General features: G+C 37.5%; 1 protein-coding gene across 5 annotated transcripts in view; it reads left to right on the forward strand.

Moving 5' to 3' along the window:
* Positions 1–20,580, forward strand: part of TAFA2 (TAFA chemokine like family member 2) — a 430,981-nt gene that overhangs the window by 386,802 nt on the left and 23,599 nt on the right. The window lies entirely within an intron of this gene.

Consider the following 20,580-nt stretch of genomic DNA (forward strand, 5'->3'; position numbering starts at 1 on the left):
AAGTGTTATTCTTTGATTTTCTAATTAGCTCAATGGATGTTCTGGACTGGCAGGTTTTAAATATTTTCTTTGTAGATTCAGCTGTGAAAGTTCAGTCTTGTTTTGTTGAGGGGAAAGTAGACAATTGAATAGAATTGAATTATTGTATAAGGGAATGTTTTATAAAAAACAGAACATAGTCCTGACCTCTTGGCTCAGTGTTTGAGCACTGACACATTCAACAGGAGGTTGCCAGTTCAATTCCTGGTCAGAACATATGCCTGGGTTGCAGGCTCAATCCCCAGCAGGGGCATGCAGGAGACAGCTGATCTATGATGTTTTTCTCTCATCAATGTTTCTACATCTCCTTCTTCCTTCCTCTCTAAAATAAAATTTAAAAAAATAATAAAAACAATAAACAAAACAAAACAAAATAACATAAAACTAGATGCTGGTAATTGACAATAACAGTTTTTATAAATCTGCCTGGGAGAAGTGTCACACAACTCCTTCTGGGGCCAGAAAGGCAACTAAATCAGAGAACGTCCACCCAGAATCAACAAATTAGACACAGGTGAGGAGACAATTTTCAGTAAGGAAAGTCAGAGGATGTCTAGAGAATGCCACTTGCCAGCCATTACCTGGGTGGAACCACCACCATGTCCCAGCAGTGAGTGGTGCAGTATCTCCTGGCAGGACCCCAGATGTCTACAATGAGCACTTGCCAGAGTGACCTCTGCACCAGGCCTCCTCACTAGCCAGCTAGGACCCATCATCCCAGGATCCGGTTCCAGGAATCTGCAGTGAGTGCAATCTAGGAGCACTCCTGTGCCCGACATCTGACCAGAGCCATCCAATCCCTAGGACCTGCTGTCAGGGTGACCCAGGACAACATAAGAGCATGGACTGTGCAACCCAGAACAACCCATGTCCACTTCACCCAGGGCCCCAGGTGGTGTGATCTGAAGCAACCCAGTGCATGCCTCACTCAGGGCCACAGGAGAGCTATGACTATGTGACCCAGAGCAACTCACATTCATTCCACCCTGGCCCCTGGGGCAGTCCTGCTGGGGATACTCAGAGCAACCCAGTGTGTGTCTCACTCTGGGCTACAGAAGAGTTCAGACTGTTGTCCTCTACACAGTGGGGAGGGTCAAACTGGAGCAACAAATAACAGGCCTCACTCCAGGCCAAATGAAAGTGAAGACTGTGTGACCCAGTGCAACATGTACCCACTCCACCCCAAGCCCAGGGACTTGCTGGGACAACCTAGAGTAACCCAGCACATTTCCTATTCTGGGTCACAGAAGAGCTCTGACTATGCAAACCAGAGCAATCTGAACCCACTCCATCCCAGTCCCTGGGACAGTCCTTCTAGAGCTATCAGGAGCAACCCATACCATGCCACACTCTGGGCCACAGGAGAGCACTGCTGGGGTGAACTGGAGAAATCTGATATGCCCAGCCAGGGGCCGCAGTACCATGCTGCAAGTGCCCTGCCAGAGAGAACTAGGGCACCACTTCGCCATGGATGCTGGGGCCACACAGTGAATTGACATGAATTACATGTCAGAGGAACTGATACTCTGCATTGGACAACTGAGGGACAAGATCCATGGGAGAAGGGGATAAAATTCAGAGCAGAGACAATAAAGTTGTGAGATTCAAGACAGACCCAGCCTCTGAGCTAATGATTTCTGGACCATTGTCCTGATAGGGTTTTCAACCTCTCAAACCCCAGGGCCAGCAAGAGACAGCAAAATGGGGAGACAAAGAAAGAGTAATTGCCAGAAAACGAACTAAATGAAACAGAGGCAAGCATTATGTCAGAAAAATAATTTAGAATAAGGTTCATCAAGTTCCTAAACCAGATGGATGAGAAAAATAACATATACACTGAGTGTCAAAATTATTATGATCCCTGAACATATAATAATCTGGCCACTCAGTATATATACACAAAGGAGGCCCAGTACATGAATTCGTGCATGAGTGGGGTCTGGCCAACCTAGTCAGGGGGAGGGGACATGGGTAGTTGGCCAGTCTGCTTGCCGGTCAAACTCCTGGTCGAGGGGGCATTTTGCAGTTTAGCCTTTTATTATATAGGATATACACTGAGTGGCAAGATTATTATGTGTTCAGAGATCATAATAATCTGGCCACTCAGTGTATAAGAATCAAGAGGAAATGATGAATGATATAGCAGCAATAAAAAAACACAATGAAAAGTCTCAACAGTAGACTAGAAGAAGCTGAGAACTGAATCGGTGAGTAAAAAACACCCAATTTGAACAGCAATTGGAAAAAAAATAAAAAGAAGAGGGGAATTTAAGGGAACTTTGGGACAAGATGAAATGAAGCAACTTCCAAATAATAGGGGTGCCAGAAGTTCGAGGAGCAAGGAATAGAAAACCCATTTGGAGAGAAATAATGACAGAAAACTTTTCTGACATGGGGAAGAAAAAGTCACATAAGCACAGAAAGTCCCAAGCAAGATGAACCCAAAAAGACCCACGCCAACACAGGTCATAATTACAATGGAAACATTAATGACCAAGAAAGAATCTTAAGGTAGAGAGACAGAAAGATCCATAGAAGGGATCTCCATTAAACTATCAAATGATTCCTCAACAGAAACACATCAGGTCAGAGGCAATGGAATGAAGAATATGAAGTAATGCAAAACTAGGGATTGAATCCTATAATACTCTATCCAGCAAAGTTATCAATCAAAATTGAAGGTGAAATAGGAGCTTCACAGACAAAAAAAGGCTAAGGAAGTTTATTACCACCAAGTCAGTAATACAAGAAATCTTAAAGGGACTGTTTGAAAAGCAGAAATAGAAAGGGATAAGGGAACACAGACATAAAAAATAAAAATGGCAACAAACAAGTACCTATCAATAATAACCATAAATGTAGATTGGTTAAATGCTCCAATCAAAAGACATAGAGTGGCGATAGAAGTTCCCTATAGTTCTTTTCACATATGGCACACATTTAAAAACATCTTTTAACAATTTTGATTATCGAAATGTAAAGGTCAAGATGATGTGATCTAAATTCTCATAGTAAATTGTTTTACAAGTGTTGCTTTCCTCTGTGATATAAAAACTAAACTCTGCCCAGCTGATGTGGTTCAGTGGTTGAGCATTGACTTATGAACCAGGAGGTCATGGTTTGATTCCCAGGCAAAGAACATGCTCGGGTTATAGGATTGATCCCCAGTAGGGGTTGTGCAGGCTGTAGGCTATTGATAATTCTCTCTCTGCATCTCCCTTCCTCTCTATAATCAATAAAAATATGTTTTAAAAAATACCTCAAGGCAAATGAAAACACACTGACCCAAAATCTATGTATGGGACACAGACAAAGCAATTAATACCAAGATAGGTCTATCTCAAGAAACAAAATATTTAAATTCCTAAAAGGACTAGAAAAACAATACAAAACAGAAAAAGCCCAAAAGTGGGTAGTAGAAAGGAAATAATGAAGATCAGAGAATAATAGATCTAAAGCATGAATAGAAAAGATCAATGAAACCAAGCACTGATTCTTTAAAAAGATAAATAAAAATAAACCTCTACCCATACTTACAAAACAAAAACAATAACAACAATAAAAGAAAGAGAGGGTGCAAATCAATAAAATCAGAAAGAAAAGAAGAGTGACAAGCAACGCCATAAAAATATATAGGAATACTGTATAAGGCAATACTGTGAACAAATCAGACAACCTGGAAAAATGGATAATTCCTAAAAACATCCAATCTTCCAAGAATGAATCTAGAAGAAACAGAAAATTTGAACAGATTGCTGATAATGAAATTGAACCAATAATCAAAACAATTCCAAATAAACAAAAGCCCGGAACAGATGGCTTCACAGGTGAATTTTACCAGATTCGAAGAATAATACCTATTCTCTATTTCAAAAAAAAATTGAAGAGAAGGGAAGGCTGCCAGACTCATTTTACACAGCAAAATTGACAAAGAAGAAGAAGAAGAAGAAGAAGAAGAAGAAGAAGAAGAAGAAGAAGAAGAAGAAGAAGAGGAAGAAGAGGAAGAAGAAATAGAAGAAGAAGAAATAGAAGAAGAAAAGAAAATTTAGGTTAATATTCCTAATGAACAAAGATGCAAAAATCCTCAACAAAATGATAGCAAGCTGAATTCAGCAGTACATAAAAAATATCATACACCAGGATCAAGTGGGATTTATTTCTTAAGCTTGGCTCAATATGTGCAAATCAATTAATGTGATACACCATAAAAATAAATTTATGGATAAAAATCATATTATCTTATCAGTTAGATGCAGAAAAAGCACTTGGCAAAATTTAACATCCATTGAAGATAAAAACTTTCAGCAAATTGGAGATAGAAGGACACACCTTAACATAATAACGGCTTATATATGACAAATGCACAGCTAAAATCATACTCTATGCTAAAAAGTGAAAGCTTTTTCTTTATGATCAGGAACAGGACAAGAATGTTCACTTTTTCCACTTTTATTCAACAGAGTTTGGAAATCCTAGTTGCAATACCAGACAAGGAAAAGAAATAAAAGGCATCTGAATTAGAAAGGAAGACATAAAACTCATTATTTGCACATGACATGATATCATATATAGAGAAGCCAATAAATTCAAACAAACAAAAAACAACCACCATTAGAACTAATAAACGAATTCAGCAAGTAGCAGGATACAAAATTAATATTCAGAAATTGGTTGTAGTTTTATACACCAATAATAAACTATCAGAAAGAAATTAAGAAAATCCCATTTACAATTGTATCAATAAGGATAAAATACCTAGAAATGAATTTAAGCAAGAAGGTACCACCTCACATTGACCAGAATAGCTATCATCAGTACAACCAATAGAAGTGAAGGTGAGGATGTGTAGCAATGGGAACCCTTGTGTGCTGTTGATAGGATTATAAATTGCTGCAGCTACTATGGAAACAGTATGACAATTCCTCCAAAAATAAGCAGTAGGATTACCATATGATCCAACAATTCCACTTCTAGGTATTTATCTGAATCAATTAGAAAAAATGTATGTACCCCTATGTTCATTGCTGTATTATTTATACTAGCCAAGATATGGAAGAAAGCAATCTAAATGTCCATTAATAATTAATTGGATAAAGAAATGTTAATAAAAAGATTGCCATTAGTGATATCATGGTGAAATAAGACAAAGGGACAAACAAATCAGAAACAAATTCAGATACAGAGAACAAATTGATGGTTACCAGATGGGACGGGGGGTTGAAGGAATATGTGAAAAAGTTAACAATTAGGAAGTAAAAATTTCCAGTTTAAAAAACAATCATAGGGGGAATATACTCAAAATTCTTATATAATAAAAAAGTAATAAGCAAATTAACCATCACTCTGCTAAACCCACAAGTCACACCCACCAGCCAATCAGGAACAAAAATGCAAATAAATTCAACCAAGATGGCCACCACCACAGAGAGCAAGAGGGACAATTGGGTTTCCCCAGCAATGGAGGAAGCCAAGCTTTGCTCCTGCCCTTGCCGGCCTAGGCCTAAGCCTTCACTCAAGGCTACAAAGTTTCAATGATAGAAGATACATAAATACAAACAGAAATGGCAGCAGGCATGGAGCTGGAAGAGCAGGAGGCTAGGGTTGCCTCCGGCAATGGAAGAAGCCAAGCACACCATGGCTGGCCCAGGCCTCCATGTAAGGCTACAAAATTTTAATTATAGAAGATACATAAGTCCCAACAGAACTGGCTGCCACCAAGGAGCAAGCAGAAGGCTTGGCTCCATTTTAGGCTACAAAATTTCAATTGTAGAAGATAAATAAACCCAAGCTACTAGGGCCTCCACTTGGGTCACCAGAAGGCGTGGCTGTCCTGCAAACCACACAGGCCCCTCGCCTAGGCTTCCCCATGCCTCAAGGGAACCCCTGCCCTGATCTGGGGCATCCTTCAGAGCAAACCAGCTGGCCCCCACTCATGCACCAGGTCTCTATCCTATCTAATAAGAGTAATATGCAGGTTGACCCTCACTTCAACACACAAGATGGCTGCCCCCATGTGGTCAAAGATTCGGCCCCCATGTGGACACAAGACGGCTACCACAAGATGGCCAGCAGGGGAGAGCAGTTGGGAGGGACCAGGTATGCAAAGGAGAGCAATTGGGGGTGATCAAGCCTGCAGGGGAGGGAGTTAGAGGTGACCAAGCCAGCAGAGGAGGGAAGTTGGGAGGGACCCAGGCCTGCATGGTAGGGCAATTAGGGGTGACCAGGCTGGCAGGGGTGCAGTTAGGCATCAATCAGGCTGGCAGGTGAGTGGTTAGGGTGTGATCAGACTGGCAGGCAGAGCAGTTAGGGGCAATCAGGAAGGCAGGCAGGTGGGCAGTTGGGATCCAGTAGTCCTGGATTGTCAGAGGGATGTCTGACTGCCTGATTAGATTTGATGGGCAGTTGGATATCCCTTGAGGGGTCCCAAATTGGAGAGGGTACAGGCTGGGCTGAGGAACAGCCCCCTACCCCGAGTGCACGAATTTCATGCACTGGGCCTCTAGTATTGTTATATTTGTGTGTGATGTCTGATAGGTACTAATCTTATCGGGGCAATCACTTCATGCATTATATAAATATCTAATCACTATTTCATTACCATGATACATAATATTATATGTCAACTATAGTTGTAAATTTTTTTCAGAAAAATAAGCAAAACTTTCAAGGTCATCAGGTTATTATTGTTTGACCATCTCTATGGAAATAGTGTAAAAAGTATCAGAAATTTCAATACTTTTTTTTATTAAATTATTATCTGTGTACATATCTTATCATTGCCCACCCTCCCCCCCCACACTCCCATAGATGCCTTCTCTCCCCAGAGTTTTGTGTCCATTGGTTATACTTATATACATGCATGCAACTCCTTCGTAAATTTCAATTCTTGAAATTGGTTTTGTACAATATTCTTTTTTCCACAGTGGAAGTATTGGACAGAAGTAGTTTATGCCATGCATAAATAGCAGCAATATTATTGAGGAGAAACCTATTATTTTAATTATTGCTATTATTTTTCACTTGCCAGATTTGAATAAGGTTTCCATGGCTATGGTGAGCCTAATAGCCACGAAGGCCCTGATTTGGCAGGTCCCAGTCACACAGAGCAGCTCTTAGCCAGAAGGCATTTGTGTTTCTTATGCATGATATATTGGCTTAGTGGGATTATCACTGCCAGAAAATGGCCCAAGCGATGATTAAAAATTGCAATATGTACAGCCTACCTTGTAATTGTCCATATCCAATCTGAATGCTCCGGTAAGCCCTGAGGTTAGAAAAGAGAATTCAGCCAAAACAGCACTGAGATTTAGGTTTGTTGGCTTCAGCTGAGATGCGAGGTACCTCCCAGAACTGATTTGGGGTCAGAGGCTGGGTGAATTCATCATTTAAGACTAATGTGGACTCCATCAAAACATTATTAGACCTAATAAACGAATTTGGCAATGTAGCAGGATACAAAATTAACGCCAAGAAATCTATGGCATTTCTATACACCGATAGTGAACTTACAGAAAGAGAGACTAAAAAAAAAAAATCCCATTTTCCATTGCACCAAAAAAAAATTAAGGTACCTAGGAATAAGCTCAACTAAGGATGTAAAAGACCTATACAGAGAAAACTACAAGGACACTGGAAAAAGAGATAGAGGAAGGCATAAGAGATGGAAGAACATACCGTGTTCATAGATTGTTAGAATCAACATCATCAAAATGTTCAAACTACCCAAAGAAATTTATAGATTCAATGCACTCCTCATTAAAATAATGGCATATTTCACAGACATAGAACGAACTTTCCAAAAATTCATCTGGAATAATAAATAAAAAAAGACCCTGAATAGCAGCAGCAGTCCTGAGAAAGAACAAAGTCGGTGGGATTTCAATACCAGATATCAAGTTGTATTATAAAGCCACTGTTCTCAAAACAGCCTGGTACTGGCACAAGAACAGACACATAGATAAATGAAATAGAATAGAGAACCCAGAAATTGACCAAAACCACTATGCTCAATTAACATTTGATAAAGGAGGCATGAACATACAATGGAGTCAAGACAGTCTCTTCAAAAAATGGTGTTGGGAAAATTGGACAAATACATGCAAAAATATGAAACTAGACCACCAACTTACACCATAAAAAATGAATAAAGAACTTAAACATAAGATGGAAATCATAAAAATACTAGAGGAATCTATAGGTAACACAATCTCAGACATATGCTAAAGCAATTTCTTCACTGATACTGCCCCTAGGGCAATGGAAGCTAAAGAAAAAATAATCAAATTGGAACTACATCAAAGTAAGCTTTGGCACAGCAAAAGAAACCATCAAAAAACATCAAGAAATCCCACTGTATGGGAGAACATATTTGCCAATGCTCTCCACACTAAGGGTTTAATCTCCAATATTTACAGGGAACCCATACAACTTAACAAAAGGAAGATAAACAACCCAATCAAAAATTGGGCAACGGACCTAAATAGACACTTTTCAAAAGAAGGCCAAGAGACATATGAAAACATGCTCAAAGTCACTAATCATCCGAGAGATGCAAATCAAAACAACAATGCAGTACCATCTCACACCTGTCAGAATGTCTGTCAGCAACAAATCAACAAACAACAAATACTGGCAAGGATGTGGAGAAAAAGGAACCCTCATGCATTGCTGGTGGGAATGCAGACTGGTGCAGCCACTGTGGAGAACAGTATGGAGTTTCCTCAAAAAACTAAAAATGGAAGTCCCATTTGACTCAGGGATCCCACTTCTAGGAATATATCCCAAGAAACTAGAAACACCAATCAGAAAGGACATATGCACCCCTATGTTCATAGCAGCACAATTCACCATAGCTAAGATTTGGAAACAACCTAAGTGCCCATCAGGAGATGAGTGGATTAAAAAACTGTGGTACATCTATACAATGGAATACTACAATACACTGTGGTAAAAAAAAAAAAAAAAAAAAAAAAAAAAAGGAATTCTTACCATTTGCAGCAGCATGGATGGAACTGGAGAGTATTATGCTAGTGAAATAAGCCAGTCAAAGAAAGATAAATATCACACGATCTCATTCATTTGTGGAACATAATAAACAACATAAACTGATGAACAAAAACAGACCCAGAGACATAGAAGCATTAATCAGACCATCAAACCTTAGAGGGAAGGTAGGGGAGGGAAGCGGTAAGGGAGAGAGAATAACCAAAGTACTTGTATGCATACATATAAGCCTAATCAATGGACACAGACAATAGGGGAGTGAGGGCATGAGTGGGGGGTTTTGGGGGATAATAGAGGTATAAAGATACATATTTATTACCTTAATCAATAAAGAAATTATTTCTTCCTTCTATCTTGTTCCTGGATTCAGGAAGCTTATTGTTCTGACCCATTTCCTACAAAAGGCAAAGACACTTAATATTTTGCAACATGTTCTTCAAAATCCCAAACATCTGATCCGTAGAGAAAGGAGGATGCACGTTTGTTTTCTAAACCCTATTTGTCATTTTAAAGGTGAAAACTTATGACTGCCTATGACACCCTTAACCATCTATTGTGTTACTTTTAAGAAGTCTGAAGTTAAAAAGAAAGGAAAAGTCACTAAAGCCTTTTTGTTTTAAGCTTACTAAAAAGATAAATAATAAAGAACTTTTCAAAGAGTCATTAATAAAAAAAGAGACTTTTCAGTGTGGAAGAGCACATAATTATCTGCTAATTATATAATACTAAGTGAGCAGGGGGAAAGGTGCTAAAGAGCCTGTAAGGTTTGAGGAAAAGAAATCTTTGATAACATTGTTGGAATCTTTAGAAAAATAGACTGATTAATTTCTTTCAGTGTTTTGCTATTCTTTCTCTATGGAACACCTCCTCAAGGAAGTCACATTCTGCTTTTAGGATTCACAGCCCTTGGCCGTTGGGGTGGACTTTAAACTCTAGTGGTTCCTGCAGCTCTTATGTCTGATTCTTATTAAGAAAGAATAAACTTAGCCAAAACCGGTTTGGCTCAATGGATAGAGCGTCGGCTTGGGGACTGAAGGGTCCCGGGTTCAATTCCGGTCAAGGGCATGTACCTTGGTTGTGGGCACATCCCCAGTAGGGGTGTGCAAGAGGCAGCTGATCGATGACTCTCTCTCATTGATGTTTCTAACTCTCTATCTCTCTCCCTCCCTCTCTGTACAAAATCAATAAAATATATTTAATTAAAAAAAGAAAGAATAAACTTAACTTCATATTATACAAGAATCATATTTTCTTTAGAAATATTAATTTTTATGAATCATGGATCTCACATCTATTTACTTTTCCTATGCTAAAGAAGAAATTTTCTGGGTAATTTTTAATTAATTAAAATTCTTTTTATCTTCACTCATTTACTTAAAGTGCCTTAAGCAGATAAGAATTCTGTAATTTTTGAAGGCCTCTTCAAATATAAACAAATTTTAAGGACATGCAATGATTTTATTTTGTCCTATAATGCAATGAAATAAAGTCATGAGATATTAATAATTTCCTATGCTCAAACATTGTATAGTAATAATTCTCATGTTGAGATTAAAGCAACAAAAACAAATATGAGACTATTTACAATGTGCTGTGCCCTCTGATAAGCGCTTTGCAGGCATTGTCTTATTTAATTTCCCAGCCACCGAAGTCATTAACAAGAGTACGAAGATATATGACATGATCCCTGCCCCCCAGGAATATGTCCTCGAGTGGAGAAATGAATAAGTGTACAGTCACATTGTTCTCTATCTTGATGCAGTCCACTTACAGTACACATTGAATCGCTTGTAACTGTAAGTGAAGAATAACATTGGGGATAGCATAGGCCTTGGGTTTAGCTTCCTCATCTGCAAAAAAGAATGGCAATATGGAACCAGATTACAATGTCATGTTCTTCTAACTAACATTGATTCTTTGGTTCCATGTGCCAAGGATATTTCTAACTTCCTTTTCCAGCTAAATTTATACGACACTGATCATGGCTAATCTCAGAAGACTGATTAGCATTGGGCTTTTAGTCCTTTCCTTATGAGGGAGAAAATAAATCAATATGCCAGGAGGGTTTGCTGATTAAAGCCTAAGCCATCCCCTTGCAGATGTCACCAGATTTTATACCAAGACTCAGTGACAGTGCTCTGTGGACAGTGTCCAGGGCTGCAATTTCAGGCTCAAGGCAAAGGAAGAAATATAGCAAGAGGAAAAAGATTCATGTCCTCACCTTAAGATGGTGCAATTTGTGGGAACTCATTAATCATAGTGCTGTCTTTTGCCTTGCATATTTAATAATAGATTTAGGATAGTTAGTGTATTTATTTCTTGATGAGCCATTCTTAACAGACATATTCCCCATTCATTTGTATTCATTTCATCTCAGGTCAGTCCTCAAATTGTACCCTGATCCACAGCACAGAGTGTGATGACCTTTAGGGCTATGTTTTCTCAATTATTTGATGGTATCTACAGTAAGAAATACGTCTTAATTAGTGATCCAGCATACATACAACTACTCATTCACCTCACACTAAAATTAAAGTTTTGGTGTTTGGGTTCTATTTTCTTCCTTCCTTTCTCAACTCCATAAATTGATTTTATGACCTGCCAATATGTTACAAGATGTGATTTGAAAAACACTCCTTTAGGAAGTGGTATTTGATTGCTTCCCTTGTCTGCACCATGGAAGCGATAGCTACCACAAACTTGCCACAAGATAGTTTTCAAATCCGTTTACCTTTTACATTTTAATTTTTTTTAACATTTTAGTTAAATGTCCTGTGGCAAAACTTTCATAAGCCCTTGTAAAATAAGATTTTATGGAATTCATTAAGTCAACAAGTATTTGGGTGTTTATGATTGTCAGGTGCTATTCTAGGATCTGGAGCACAGCAGAGAAAAATGATCAGATGAGAATCCCCTGCCCTCATAATGCCTACATTCTAAGCAGGTGTATTCATTTTCTGTTGCTGCAATTTTAGTGACTTAGCACAAATTTAATGACTTAAGACAATTTCTGATTTGCAGGTCACACATACAGACGCAGTCAGCTGTTTCTCTACTCTGTATTTTATGAACCTAAAATCAAGGAGTGTGATTCACCTTTTCACATCAGGGCTAGTTTTCATTCTGGAGGCTCTGGGGGTGAATCTGCTTCCAGGCTCCCTCAGGTTATCGGCAGAATTTGGTTCCTTATGAATGAAGAAACAAGGTTTCTATTCCCCTAGGGTTTGTCACCTGGAAGACTCTCTCAAGTTCTTCAGAATTCCTGCCTTCCTCCCCACATTGCCCCCTTCATCAAACCAGCCAGGGCACGCCAAGTCTTCCTCACACTTTGAATTTCTCTGATGCCCCTGTTCCCATCATCTCTCCTTTGCCTTATTCTTCTGCTTTTAAGGGCTCAGGGATTACATTGGCTCTATCCAGTAATACAGGATAACCTCCCCACTTTAAGGTCAGCTGATTAACAACTTTAGTTATAATGCAAAGTCCCTTCTAGCATGTCTTAGATTAGTGTTTGTTTGAACGGAGGACAGAAATCTTAGGGATATATCTTTAGAATTCTACATACTAATGGGGAAACAAAAAAATAATGGGGAAACATAAAATAATTATATGTCTGATGGAGATAGGTGCTATGGGAAGAAGAAAGCAGGGAAAGGAACTAGAGAAGGCTGAGCAAGGGTGTTTGCTTATTTGATCCATGGCTTTAAGGAGATGATGGGGTGAGCCCCAGGGTTATCTGGAGGACAGGTAAAGAGAAGAACAAGTGAAAAGCCCTGAGATGGGACATGCCCTGGAAATATCATAGTCAAGGGACAGCAATGATGATGGTGTGGCTGCAGTGGACAAAGTAAGGGCTGAATTTAGGGTGAGAAAGGTAATATGAGGTATATAGTGATTGACTTAAATTTTACATTAATATCCCCCAAGTCTAGTCATTTGACTTAATGGAAGCTTAAATATGGTGTATCACCTTGAATTCAATATTTATGAAGAAAAATAGGTGAACTTTTTAAACTACAGCAATAAGAAATGCAGACATTGAATGAAATTACTATTAGAAAAGATTTTAAATCTCAAATGATATGGCATTTGGAAAAAAGCACCTATAGAACCGTATCATTGCTATAATAATAAGTATTTTATAAAGAGATGTGAACATAAATGAATGAATAAATCGAAGGTATTTTTATTCTCAAATACATATTAAGTCCAAGGTAAGTAAGACACCAAGTTAGGTGTCCAGGAATAGCATCAGCAAAAGTGACACTTTAAACCTGGTGTTTTAAATTTAACAGCTTCTTACCTAATTAACAATAATTTAACGGAACAAAGAGTATCTGCCTTGATATTTGTTTAGAGTTATTGGAAATTCATGCAAATACTTTTTTTAAAAAGTATATCACCAGGGCTATATTTCTAAGCCTTGGCTTATATCTTTGGAATTAATGGACAACATGGGAGTGCTCTGAAGTTCTTTGTAAGATTTAAATGCTTGTAAAGTATTTGAGCCAGATGTTTATTTATAAGTATTACTCTGAGTAATACTTAAGGAGATGCTTATGATCTTATAATTAATTGTGAATAGCCATACATTGTAATGGGATTTAGTTTGAGCATCAGAGAATTTAATCAGCACAAGTGAGGTATATCTTTAGGTTACTATTAATTAAATTCTGAGAGCAATATCCCTTTTACCTGTGGTCTGAGGACTAAAATTGTGTCGGGGATTTAGTTTTAATGTTGAAGAGCTTCCTATTTGTTCAGAGGTAAAAGCTCCTGGGAGAGGACTTCCCATATGGTTTTGGTTGCCTTACTAAAAGAGTAATAGTACCTCGTCAGACTTGAAGAATAGAACAGGAAGTTCAAGGGACCCTAGCTAATGGGGACCCTAGCTTCCATGCCTGTTCTTTTTTCTATGGTAGGTGACAGCCCTCCTTTAAAAAAAAGATCTAGGTAGTCTCTCCTGTAAACACTCCCCTAGGCTCTTTCCCTTCTCTCCTCCTCACACATTTTCTGTGGAATTTAAATTCCTTAATCAGTGATTTCAGGTCCAATTTTATTTTCTTACTTTGGAGAGTGAGAGGAAGGTACTTTTTATGGAGAAATAAAAAAATAATTCTCCCACAGCTCAGAATTCTAAATGCTTTATGATTTGCGCTGAGATTGTGGTCTAATTCCCAGCTCTCTCTGGGATGAGAGTGAATCCTAGCTCCCTGCTGGGTAATCCACCTCTGAACACTAGAGAGTTGGTTGTGAAGTGTGCCTAATGCAAAGGCAGATTTGAGCTTCAGTCTGTAATGAACAGACCTTAGCTGGGGTACCCAATACATTTCTGAATACCAGCTCTGAGTGTGCTAGAAAAAGGTGGCTTATGTAAAGGGCTTTGTGAATATTTACCTCAGAGAATAGAATCGCTAGGAGTAATAGGTTTTAGGTTTTTTGAAGATATAGCATGTGAAAGAAAAAAGTATACTTGTTCTATGTAACGACAAGGAATACAGTTAAGGCCAAAATTTACATCTCTTCTTGTCAGCTCTAGATGGTGTTGAATGGGCTGCCTTGGGAAAGAGTAAGTTTCTCATTTCTGAAGTCATCAGTTTGTGACTTAAAGGATGTACAGAGATTCAGAGTTGACTAGTGCACTTTACCTCACACAAAAAAAGGCTTATGCAAAGGCATGGAAGTGTAGGAGATCATGGCTACTTCATGTGTGTGTGAGGGGACCTGGGATGATGGGGAATTTCTGGGAGGGAAGTCAGGGTAGGCTTGACTTTAAATGTGAAGCTAAAATATTTGAATGTTATTGTCTAAGCAATGGTGAACCATTGAAGAATCTTAAGTAGGAGAGAAGAAGGGTCTGCTTTACACTTTAGAAAGTATATTTGGATATAATATATCAATTGCTGGGAATTAAGGGAAGTATAAGATAATAGGCCTGAACTCAGATAGGACGGTGGTGGAGATGTGGAGGACTATGTTGTAGAATCAATAGGGCTTGGTCATTAAATATGAATAGTGAGTGAAAGAAAAAATTCCAGAAAGACCCATATTTCTGCCTTGACCTATTTGGTGATATTAATTGATAAATATATGATGAAGTGGACATGAAGTAGATGGGTTGACCTAGCTCTAGAGATTAAGATAGAAGTCTGAGAATAGTTATTCCCTAAATCATGTTGAAATAATTAAGAAGGCTCTCTCAGAAGGAATGTGTTGAAAGGTGGTATCAAAAAACATTTTAGCAGCTGATATAGAAAAATTTGACTGTTAAGGAACATGCATTGTGGCCAGAGAGATGGGAAAACCAAGAGCGACCAGAGTCTGAGATAACACAGAGAGAGAGCTCCAGGGAGCCAGGGCTGCCAGTTGATACAAAAAACATGGAAACTACAAACAGATTATTTGGCCTTTAAACCTCTTTATGAACAGGATATTTTCAAGAAATAGTGGAAATTCATGATCAGTTAGCTGAAGCTATTTACTCTATCATATTCTTAAAACTTGCCTCGTAGTTGGATGGTGTCATTGGTAGCACACTGGGAACACCGCAGAATATGCATCTATTTAACACAAAATGCACTGTTAGAAACATTTTAAAAATAAGAATGAATATGAATTCCTTTAGCAGATTAACAAATTCCATTCAAGGGAAGCTTGTCCATTTATTTGTTCATTCTCTCTATAAAGATAAATTGAATGTCTGCTATGTGGTTACATGCCTAATATTGTGATACACTTTGGGATTCAAATTTTGAAAAATGATGACACTTTTTTTTGTCCAAGAATTCACTTTCAAGTGGATAAAAAGTCAGTAAATCACTATCATGTACAGAAGTGGTAGCACAGAGGTTTGCACAGGTGCCTTGGGGGCACTATTAACAGTTCAATATTGCATAGCCCTTATCCCTCCTAAAACTTGTGGATAACAGATTTTGATGCCACTCAAAGGCAATTAAGTCAATATTTTCTTCTCCTTAGTCTACAACGACACTAAAATTGTTAAGTTCTGTGATGTCAACATTGAACTGTTTTCTACTTTTAATCTGATATTGTACTACCATAAGAAAATAATAACCAGTAAAATGCTTTCTCCACTAGACTACTTTCCTAATAATGAACTATCCATAGAAAAAAATGTAATACTGAATAACTACTTTTGGATTAGACTTTTAAACCACTTAACATTTTTCTTCCAGTTATAAAATATGTAAAAGAAGATGGGGGGATTTTTGTGTATGAGACCACAGTAATAGCGCTAAATTGAAAATAATTTAAGATAACCACCAGCTAATGAGAATATTGGAACCTATAACATTACATATATTTATTAATGCTTAAAGTTTATAGAAGACTTCAAAAACATTTGGAGATGGAAGAGAGCATAGAGCGGATACATGGTGCTGGAAAAAATAAAATTAAAAATCTTTACCATATATTACAGCAAAATCAGCCTTCCAATTGAAATGTGATCTAAGATATGAAACTTAAATTGACAAGTTAATTTTTATTTTTTAATTATTATTATTTTTTTATATTTTATTGATTTTTTTACAGAGAGGAAGGGAAATAGAGAGTTAGAAACGTCGATGAGAGAGAAATATCGACCAACCACCTCCTGCACACCCCCAATTGGGGATGTGTCTGCAACCAATGTACATGCCCTTGACCGGAATTGAACCTGGGACCTTTCAGTCTGAAGACTGATGCTCTACCACTGAGCCAAACCGGTTTCGACAAAATTGTCAAGTTAAAAAAAGAAATAAAAAATCTTTATAGTTTATACTAAACCAAGGAATTCCTTTAAACATTTATTAAAATATTTAATACTGAACTTATTAAAGATGAGCGTTATTTAGCTATTGAATGTACTCTGGCTCCTGTGGCCCAGCATTATTGTATTTTGCTCTTATTAAGTAGCAATGTTGGCTTCCCATGATTTATCGTGGGATTACTCCAAAGTCAATAAAGGGCTGTTTTGTTGATGTTCTGCTTACTGTTGGCTATTTACCTTTATCTTTTATTGCTTATTTTCTGGTGGTGGCAAACATATTTTACTTTTATTTTACCTATTCTCTTTCCAGTGCTGTAAAAAGAAAACTAGGAGTGAGACACAGAAACACAGACTAGGTTATACCAAGGAAGACAGTACAAATTCATTTTGAAAGGATGTTTGCAAATAATTGAATGCAATCTCCGCTTTGCAACTTTAAAATACCCTATCCTTGAAAGGGCTGTTTGAATAATTGTGGGGAGAGTTGATTTAGTCAGCTTGTTCCTAGGATTCATATACTGACATGCTTTTATTCTATCCTGAAAGAAATAAAATTGAATATTCTCAACAGACACTTTGGTTGACAGAAAAATTTAAATAGGAATCATGATTAGAAATCTAGGCCTCCAACTTCAATTACAACGTATGATCTATTTGAGAGATTACTAAAGTCAAATGTCTGGCCAGACAGTCAACCATTGCTTGATATTTAATTTCACAAATGAAATCAACTTGTTGGGAGTACCCCTTCATATACAGTATAATGAAGATGTGCACTATCTGCTTCCACAACCTATGTTTGAGGATTTATTATATCAGCAGTAAGGAAATTCCCACATGAATAAAGTTTATGATAACAGCTGTAGAAAGCAACTTTTGAGAAATATACATTTCACCTATGTAATAGTCTAAGGAGACTATTCAGTGAAATTGTGTCACAACTATATGATATCAAAGGTAAAGATAAACATTCATAATGTGAAAGGGAAGTGTACATACTAATAGAGTAAAAACATCTAGAGTAGAAGTATTTTCACTGGTGCTTCTGAGGATAGAAGTATCTTTGGGTAGTACTAGTAACTCCTCAACTAAGGGTTTAGCCTGTCTGAGGTTACTGAAATTACAGAAAGATGCAGACATTGTCAAGATGGATCAGGTAATTTTTAATTCTCAATTTCACCCAGCATGGCCATTAGTGATTGCTGTACAATGATGTTAAGTTTATCTAACTTGTCAAGGTCCCACAAGGCCTTATCAACTTAATATCATCTTCCCAGTTCTTCTGCACTGTGGTTCCCTCAGCTTCATCTCCACAAATGTATACCAACTCCATCTCATGATGAAAACTTAAATAGTATGCTCAGCTATTCCAGAGCACTTCTGGGTGAATTTTGCTAAGACAATAGTATATTTTGTGATGCCACCACCCTGTGTTTATGTGTAATTAAGTGTATGTCACTCAGGGTGAATCTTGCTGATTATTCATAGACAATTTTTTTGTTTTGTTTTTCTTTATCCTTCTATGATATCACATATCTTTTGGTTTGGAATAGGGATGCTTGATTCTCCAGGACAGTTTTCTTCTTTTCTTTCCTTATCTAGTATAAAATGAGAGAGTTCCATAAATAATCATGAAGGCTAATTATTATTCAATATGCAGATGCCAACTACCTCTTTGTAGTTTTTATAAGAGAAATGGGCACAATGAGAATGTGTCTGTTTCAAGTTCTACTACAAGAAAGAATTTCAAGAAGTATTGTAGCTAGCCAAAACCGGTTTGGCTCAGTAGATAGAGTGTTGGCCTGCAGACTGAAAGGTCCCAGGTTCAATTCCGGTCAAGGGCATGTACCTTGGTTGTGGGCACATCCCCAGTAGGGGGTGTGCAAGAGGCAGCTGATCGTTGATTCTCTCTCATCGATGTTTCTAACTCTCTATCCCTCTCTTTTCCTCTCTGTAAAAAAAAAAAAAATCAATAAAATATGTTTAAAAAAGAAGTATTGTAGCTATTGTTCAACTATAAAATAACATTGCTTTTTCACAGACAATAAAATATAGGAATTCAATGTTTAGAAAGTCAAGGGCAAAATATTACTTAGTGTAATGTGTCAACTTGGCTGGGCCACATGTTTAAATATTTGGTCAAACATTACCCTGGATGTTTCTGTGAGGGTATCTTTTGGATGAGATTTACTTTTAAATTTGTGGACTTTGCGTCATGCAGATTGCCCTCCATAACATGGGTGGGCTTCATCCTAATAATTGACTGGGAGAGAAAACTGTTCCATCTGATTCCTAGGAACACACACAGATGACCCAAACTGGCAAAGCAATCGTGAGAAAAAGGGGCAGACCTGGAAGCATCATGCTCCCGATTTCGAGCTGTGCTACAATGGAATATTATTCAGCCACAACAAAAAAAATGAAATCTTGATATTTGCAACAACAATGGATGGATGTAAAGTATATTACCTTAAGTGAAATAAGTCAGAAATACTGCATGATTTTACTTACATGTGAAATCTAAAAAAACAAACAAATAATTAAAACAGAAATAGACTCATAAATTCAGAGAACTAACTGATGGTTGCCAGAGGGGAGGAGAGGAGGAATGAGTGGAAAAGGTGAAGAGAAGTAAGAGTCAAGGGCAAAATATTACTATTATATTATAAATATTATATAAAATATTATACCATATTCCAGTATAAGCCACAGGGAATATAATCAATATTATCCTAACATTTCTGTATGGTGACAGATGGTTACTAAGCTTCTCATGGTGATCACATTGTAAGGTATATAAATGTTGTACACCTGAAACAAATATGATCTTGTATGTAAACTATACTTTTAAAAAGGCACTGTAGCAGTTTTTACAAAGCATTCTGTGGAATTGGCAGCTTGCATTGGGGAAAGAGCGCCTTAAATGATTTTTCTCTAGGACTTCCAATTGCCAACAGTTGTTTGTACTTAGTGGAAGGCCTGTACATTTATTTATAATTGTAATTCAGTTACTCTATTGTAGGCTCCCACATAATAACCCCTTTTCTGATCAGGTTCCTAAGTTAAGCATTTTGATTTGCAGTTTCTGTGAATTCTGGAAACTTCCAATGCAGTTTCTAGATTTTTCCCCTCCTAAGATTTTAGATATTGTACTACCTCTTGATGATAATCTGATACAGATTAAACAGATATTCTTTTCAGTTATTAAAACCATATTCAACACCACCATATAAACCCTGGGGATACACATACAAGTAATACGGTCTTTGCCCAGGAGACTTTCCCATTCATATCTAATGGGATGGACTCTGGATTGGCCTGGGTTAAACGCAATTAAAAAAAAAGAAATTAAAACATCTCCATGGTTTAAAATAAATGTTTATGTCTTACTCCAATTATATCAACATCATAGGTAGCCTTGGATTGTCAATTTTGGGTTTTCCTCATTTTAGACCCAAGGCTTCAGTGAGGTGTGATCTGGTACACAGTGAGGGCAAAAGTAGGTTTACAATTGTTCATATGGAAAAAGACATGCAGGTTATAAAAATGATAATTCAAGAATAAACTCTGTTTCACATACTTACAACTAAAAATCTACTTTTTCTCTTCCCTTCCCCTCCCCACGCCCCATAGATAAAGGGAAAGATAATTCTGGAGGGTTTGGAGGGTTTTGCGCTAGCAATTACATAATCAGCCCTAAAGCAAAAAATCTGACCATTAATTCCAAAACTCTTATAGATATATCCATCCAGCTGCAGGGGATTCCA

Source organism: Pipistrellus hanaki (assembly GCF_964339955.1).
Source record: "Pipistrellus hanaki genome assembly, chromosome: 3".
In the NCBI taxonomy this organism is placed as follows: domain Eukaryota; kingdom Metazoa; phylum Chordata; class Mammalia; order Chiroptera; family Vespertilionidae; genus Pipistrellus; species Pipistrellus hanaki.